Source organism: Uranotaenia lowii, chromosome 2, assembly GCF_029784155.1.
Source record: "Uranotaenia lowii strain MFRU-FL chromosome 2, ASM2978415v1, whole genome shotgun sequence".
In the NCBI taxonomy this organism is placed as follows: domain Eukaryota; kingdom Metazoa; phylum Arthropoda; class Insecta; order Diptera; family Culicidae; genus Uranotaenia; species Uranotaenia lowii.
Window position 1 is genome coordinate 120,134,484 of NC_073692.1, and position 8,429 is coordinate 120,142,912.

Below are 8,429 nucleotides of genomic sequence, written 5' to 3' on the forward strand. Positions count from 1 at the left end.
ATACATACATTCATCTTCAAAATCAACCTTCTTTTCATTATGCGAGGTCTTCTTCCAATTTAAATCAATGATATTTTTGAACAGACTACAACCTAAGATACTTTTACTGAATAATTAAGCCAAGTTTATTTAAAATTGGGACACTCTAAAATTTGCTGATAGCTAAGTTCCAAGTCAGTGGAAATCCGAAATTTATGCAGCAATTTGCTGCCTGTTTAAAGTACTCTTTGACCATTTTTCAAAATTTAAAATAATCGTGATTTTGAGATATTTGCAAGGTCAGAAAAGAAGAAAAAAATTGTCCACAGTTTGCAAAAAATTAAATAAAATAAATTGTGCACAGCGTCGATTTTACTTTTAATTGAATCTCTTGATCATTCTGTTTTTTTCTGACATTCCAGAAAAAACGTGTTTGAGTGGCACAAACATAATCCAGGAATGTTCAATTTGAAACAGCAAAATCCACCAAATTGTCCTGAGTTTCTCTCAAAAGTGAAGATTGGGCACAAATGTAGCGGAAAATGAAAAAGATGGATGCAGTCACATACAACGCAGATAATTTAGACGAAGTCTAAGAGAAAAAAGTCTAATAAGTATCATAATTGAAAAAGTGTGCGCCGTCCGATGGAACACGCCAAAAATAAAGAGGAAACATTTCTTACCAATAACGATAAATTATTTTTTCGTGAATGGTTTTAAGATTCTTTATTTTTTATTTGTGATCGTCCTAAGATAGCTCAGACTAAAAAGGTCCAACTTACCTTTTTTTTTAGATTCTTGCAATCGTAACAGTCCAATTACTAAATGAATTAAGCTTAATTCCATAGATTAAAAAAAAAGTGATATTCGTCAATCATGGATAAAAAAAAAATCTAATTTGTACCGCCACTTCCTTCAGAAAACTGCAGTGGTCCAATATACTTTAGTCCCCAGTAGTGTCCATTCTTCTATAGGTTTTTTTTTTTAAATAATTTTCATAAAAAGTATCATTTTATTTTGTTTTCAAATTCTCTATTTCAAAACGTAAACATGAGAAATTTGGTCTTAACCGTGTACATAAATAGTTCCGTTTGTAAAGGAATACGTAATATTCTTTTAAGACACGAATTTTGACTAATAAAAAAAAACAAGTTCCGCCCGAATAGGGACTTGAACCCTAGACCGTTGGATTAAAAGTCCAACGCTCTACCGACTGAGCTACCCGGGCCGATTATTTACTTGATCATACCATTTATGATTGCACAAAAACAGTTTTTAATTTAGTTTCTCAAAGTTTCAAGTACATTAAAACACGTTATTGGATCATAAAAATTATCAAACCACACGGTGCAAAGAGCTTAGTAATTTTTTTCGGGATTTTACTATTAGTGAAATCATTCAACTACAAGCGCTAATGTTACACAATTTACAGATTGCCAAACACAACTTTGTGTTAGGTTTTTACTAACAAGAGAGGAAACACTCCAAAGTTATTTTAATCAATTGCCTGCGAGGAAAGCAAGAACCAGAATTAAGTTAGCTTTTTTTTATCGCTCGTGACCTGCCGGCTTAGCACGTACATGGGTAAGTACATCATAAAATTGCACCACAATTCCGATCAACCAAATAGAACACACAGAACAATAACTCGCGCTTGGTCATAAAGAGTGCGAAATTTCAAGGACTTGTCCGCTAGAAACATGACATACAAACTCGAGCCAGAACAATTTCTGGGGCCTTAAAATAATTACAATAATCAGCACCCGATCGATGAACACGATTTTTCCTAACCTCAGAAGGTTAGCAAAAGCCTCAAGAATCAGTCGGATAATCGGCAGTTTAACCCTTAACGAGCTTCACACCATCAGCATCACGGTCAAATCTCTGCTAACCGGAGAGCGTTTGCAGTATTTGCTCCGAACCACAAACTGTCTAATTCTGTCAGCATCACCGGGGGAGCGTTTTTTTTTCACAGTTCCTTACAAGTTCAAGCGGTAGGTCAGAAAAATTTACTCAGCCATCAGACAGCGCGACTTCCCCTTGTGAAGTTCTATATGGGAAAAAGCTTACTGGTACCTTCATAGCTAATCGTCTTCTGCTCGAATCCCTCGGCCCCGATACGATCTTAATTGTGTCGTTTAATAACTCCGTTTAATTCAATCGCGCGCGCTTTGATGGCGTGAAAACTTACCCGGGCATCTCGTCGCACCGTCGTCGTCGCTGCTATGACATTAAATGCAACCGACCCAAGCGATCATTGCGCTGGATACTCAGCTCCATGACGCGATACGATGCGAGAGGATCTTTGAGGAAGGAAGGGAAGGAAACTAATCTGGATGGTGCGGACTTGCGAGCCCTTCATCGATCATCAGCCTATCGTGGAGCAGAACGATAGGAGGCAAAATTATAAACGTGCCTTAAAGAGATTTCGATATTTTTAGACACCTAATTCATTGCTGAAATTGCGTTCGAAGAAAACACCAAATACATGTAAAATTATATTGTCCAACACATGAAGATAAGCTATTGTCACGTTCAACGTCAGTTACTAGAATCGCTGATGACATTTAAGTTTAACCTCATACTTTAAAGTATCTTCCAGTTTTTCACTATGCTTCATAATTTTTTCACTGGAATCAGATTCGCATCTTCACTTGATGCCAATCATTTTTCTTGACAATAGTTAGCATTTCTGCAATTAGGTTCAGCCACCACGAGTATTCAGCCTCAGTTTTTTCCGATAATATTGAAAGTATTCCACATTTGATAAGAAGAATTTTCTGTGGTGATTTTTATTGAACTATTTTTTCACGACGATGGCTTGCCAAGTTGTTTTGCATATTTGATTGTTTTGGTTTTTGTTATACAGTGGCTCTCAAAAATGCGTGTTCATCAAATTTTACCAATTTTTTTTTTCCAAAATATTGCCTTCTCGAGGTCGCGTGAATTTCCCATGGAAATATTCATTGATCAGCTTGATAAATCATACAGTTGAAACATTATTGGCCTTATTTAAATGTTAATGCACGTATCAGGTAACAAAGAAAGGCATTTTGTCAAGAATGCCAAAATTGAGTGTATGTAGATTTTCGATAATTTTAATTTATTTTTTTCTTTTTAATCTTTATTCAAAAAGGTAATACTGTATTTACGTTCTTATAAAGCTGATTTGTTGTTATTTGGTGATGAAATGTATGTATGTATGTATGACAACCCACCAGTGGCTGATTGGTCTTTCGACCCGAATCGGTACGGGAATTTTCGATCACACGTTCAGATATTGTTCATGCTTAACTCATTAACAATATTTGCATTGCAATCAAGGGGTCCGTTACCACTGCTTTGCGATAGGTTTGACTCACCAAACTCTCTTCCAACTGTTCGAAACAAATTTAGAATTATGAAAAGGAACCATAGTATCCTTATCATGATTCCATATTTGCCGAGATACACCGGCCGGCTTGAACCCACAATCCATTGTATATCAGTCTTTCGTTCACTTGATGACCTATCCAACCACCCAGGAATCCCCTCTAATATAGTTAAGCTTTTTTATATTTCATTGTTAACATTTTTTTTTGTTTCGAGTATAGTCGTTTTACCATCTTTATGGCATTCGCGACTTTATCAACGTTGCATAGTTAACAAATCATTAGATAAGTTATTTCGAGAAAAGATAATGATACAATCTCACTATTTCTGTTGCATTTGGTTTATACTCATCTGTAAATCGAGATACCAAGAACTTCATCAGCCAGTAAACATTCTCCGGATACACCATGCAGATTCGGCCGGACGTTGCACTTCGATATCTTACCTCAAATTTCTTCACTTAATCAAATCGCATATCCACTCAACTTCCATTGACTGGCACTTGGCTCTAGTAACTCTATATTCATGTTCTATTCTGGTGGCTAACCGTTGTTATTAGTTAATGAAATTTCCAAAAAATCAACAAAGTATAGCATTTTTGCTGTCATTTCGCGGAAAATTACAATAAAAAAAATTTTCAGAAAACAGATAACAATATTTTCCTAAAAACTTATAACTGAATGCTAGTTGAGTTTCAAAGGTATTGTAAAACACAAAGCTGAGGAATTTTTTTCCGCTAATTTGGCTAACCATGTCCATTTCAGTTTGACTGATTTCTTGCTAGGCCTACTCAGTTGCTTATATTCCTTTGATTATGAATTTATATTTATGCATGTATGTATGTATGAATCCACCTTGGGTTAACGGCAGCGCCGCGGTTGTGGCAAAAAAAAATAACCCACGAGTCTATCTTGGTTACCACGCAAGACGATCATAGCTACTCAATGAGACTTTCAAGGGAGCGGAATCATAAGCAGAGGCACTTACGGTATCCAAGGTTATAAGGGGTACAAGTCTCGAATAGCTATAGTCATCTTGTTGTCTAGCCAGGATAGCATGCAAGCTATAATCCCGCCGCCAAGGCTTCCGAAATAAGAGTGCGTCCTTATTTTACAAAAAGTAATCAAATACTTTATTTTCTTCATCCACGTCAAATTCCCTTGACATGAATTGAGGAATTTCCAATATTTGAAACGGTACTAGCATACACGGTAACCCGCTCTTTTTGCAAAACGAGGATACCCAGATGCCCCTGCCCAAACATATATTTGTTCAATAATGAAATTATATGATATATGAAATATATGAAATTATATGAAATAAAATAATAATAATAATAATAATAATAATAATAATAATAATAATAATAATAATAATAATAATAATAATAATAATAATAATAATAATAATAATAATAATAATAATAATAATAATAATAATAATAATAATAATAATAATAATAATAATAATAATAATAATAATAATAATAATAATAATAATAATAATAATAATAATAATAATAATAATAATAATAATAATAATAATAATAATAATAATAATAATAATAATAATAATAATAATAATAATAATAATAATAATAATAATAATAATAATAATAATAATAATAATAATAATAATAATAATAATAATAATAATAATAATAATAATAATAATAATAATAATAATAATAATAATAATAATAATAATAATAATAATAATAATAATAATAATAATAATAATAATAATAATAATAATAATAATAATAATAATAATAATAATAATAATAATAATAATAATAATAATAATAATAATAATAATAATAATAATAATAATAATAATAATAATAATAATAATAATAATAATAATAATAATAATAATAATAATAATAATAATAATAATAATAATAATAATAATAATAATAATAATAATAATAATAATAATAATAATAATAATAATAATAATAATAATAATAATAATAATAATAATAATAATAATAATAATAATAATAATAATAATAATAATAATAATAATAATAATAATAATAATAATAATAATAATAATAATAATAATAATAATAATAATAATAATAATAATAATAATAATAATAATAATAATAATAATAATAATAATAATAATAATAATAATAATAATAATAATAATAATAATAATAATAATAATAATAATAATAATAATAATAATAATAATAATAATAATAATAATAATAATAATAATAATAATAATAATAATAATAATAATAATAATAATAATAATAATAATAATAATAATAATAATAATAATAATAATAATAATAATAATAATAATAATAATAATAATAATAATAATAATAATAATAATAATAATAATAATAATAATAATAATAATAATAATAATAATAATAATAATAATAATAATAATAATAATAATAATAATAATAATAATAATAATAATAATAATAATAATAATAATAATAATAATAATAATAATAATAATAATAATAATAATAATAATAATAATAATAATAATAATAATAATAATAATAATAATAATAATAATAATAATAATAATAATAATAATAATAATAATAATAATAATAATAATAATAATAATAATAATAATAATAATAATAATAATAATAATAATAATAATAATAATAATAATAATAATAATAATAATAATAATAATAATAATAATAATAATAATAATAATAATAATAATAATAATAATAATAATAATAATAATAATAATAATAATAATAATAATAATAATAATAATAATAATAATAATAATAATAATAATAATAATAATAATAATAATAATAATAATAATAATAATAATAATAATAATAATAATAATAATAATAATAATAATAATAATAATAATAATAATAATAATAATAATAATAATAATAATAATAATAATAATAATAATAATAATAATAATAATAATAATAATAATAATAATAATAATAATAATAATAATAATAATAATAATAATAATAATAATAATAATAATAATAATAATAATAATAATAATAATAATAATAATAATAATAATAATAATAATAATAATAATAATAATAATAATAATAATAATAATAATAATAATAATAATAATAATAATAATAATAATAATAATAATAATAATAATAATAATAATAATAATAATAATAATAATAATAATAATAATAATAATAATAATAATAATAATAATAATAATAATAATAATAATAATAATAATAATAATAATAATAATAATAATAATAATAATAATAATAATAATAATAATAATAATAATAATAATAATAATAATAATAATAATAATAATAATAATAATAATAATAATAATAATAATAATAATAATAATAATAATAATAATAATAATAATAATAATAATAATAATAATAATAATAATAATAATAATAATAATAATAATAATAATAATAATAATAATAATAATAATAATAATAATAATAATAATAATAATAATAATAATAATAATAATAATAATAATAATAATAATAATAATAATAATAATAATAATAATAATAATAATAATAATAATAATAATAATAATAATAATAATAATAATAATAATAATAATAATAATAATAATAATAATAATAATAATAATAATAATAATAATAATAATAATAATAATAATAATAATAATAATAATAATAATAATAATAATAATAATAATAATAATAATAATAATAATAATAATAATAATAATAATAATAATAATAATAATAATAATAATAATAATAATAATAATAATAATAATAATAATAATAATAATAATAATAATAATAATAATAATAATAATAATAATAATAATAATAATAATAATAATAATAATAATAATAATAATAATAATAATAATAATAATAATAATAATAATAATAATAATAATAATAATAATAATAATAATAATAATAATAATAATAATAATAATAATAATAATAATAATAATAATAATAATAATAATAATAATAATAATAATAATAATAATAATAATAATAATAATAATAATAATAATAATAATAATAATAATAATAATAATAATAATAATAATAATAATAATAATAATAATAATAATAATAATAATAATAATAATAATAATAATAATAATAATAATAATAATAATAATAATAATAATAATAATAATAATAATAATAATAATAATAATAATAATAATAATAATAATAATAATAATAATAATAATAATAATAATAATAATAATAATAATAATAATAATAATAATAATAATAATAATAATAATAATAATAATAATAATAATAATAATAATAATAATAATAATAATAATAATAATAATAATAATAATAATAATAATAATAATAATAATAATAATAATAATAATAATAATAATAATAATAATAATAATAATAATAATAATAATAATAATAATAATAATAATAATAATAATAATAATAATAATAATAATAATAATAATAATAATAATAATAATAATAATAATAATAATAATAATAATAATAATAATAATAATAATAATAATAATAATAATAATAATAATAATAATAATAATAATAATAATAATAATAATAATAATAATAATAATAATAATAATAATAATAATAATAATAATAATAATAATAATAATAATAATAATAATAATAATAATAATAATAATAATAATAATAATAATAATAATAATAATAATAATAATAATAATAATAATAATAATAATAATAATAATAATAATAATAATAATAATAATAATAATAATAATAATAATAATAATAATAATAATAATAATAATAATAATAATAATAATAATAATAATAATAATAATAATAATAATAATAATAATAATAATAATAATAATAATAATAATAATAATAATAATAATAATAATAATAATAATAATAATAATAATAATAATAATAATAATAATAATAATAATAATAATAATAATAATAATAATAATAATAATAATAATAATAATAATAATAATAATAATAATAATAATAATAATAATAATAATAATAATAATAATAATAATAATAATAATAATAATAATAATAATAATAATAATAA

At 19.9% G+C, this 8,429-nt stretch overlaps 1 non-coding gene across 1 annotated transcript; it reads right to left on the minus strand.

Annotated features, from left to right (window-relative positions):
- Positions 1-1,134: 1,134 nt before the first annotated feature.
- Positions 1,135-1,207, minus strand: Trnak-uuu (transfer RNA lysine (anticodon UUU)). Its single transcript has one exon. It is a non-coding gene; the product is annotated as a tRNA-Lys (tRNA).
- Positions 1,208-8,429: the final 7,222 nt, after the last annotated feature.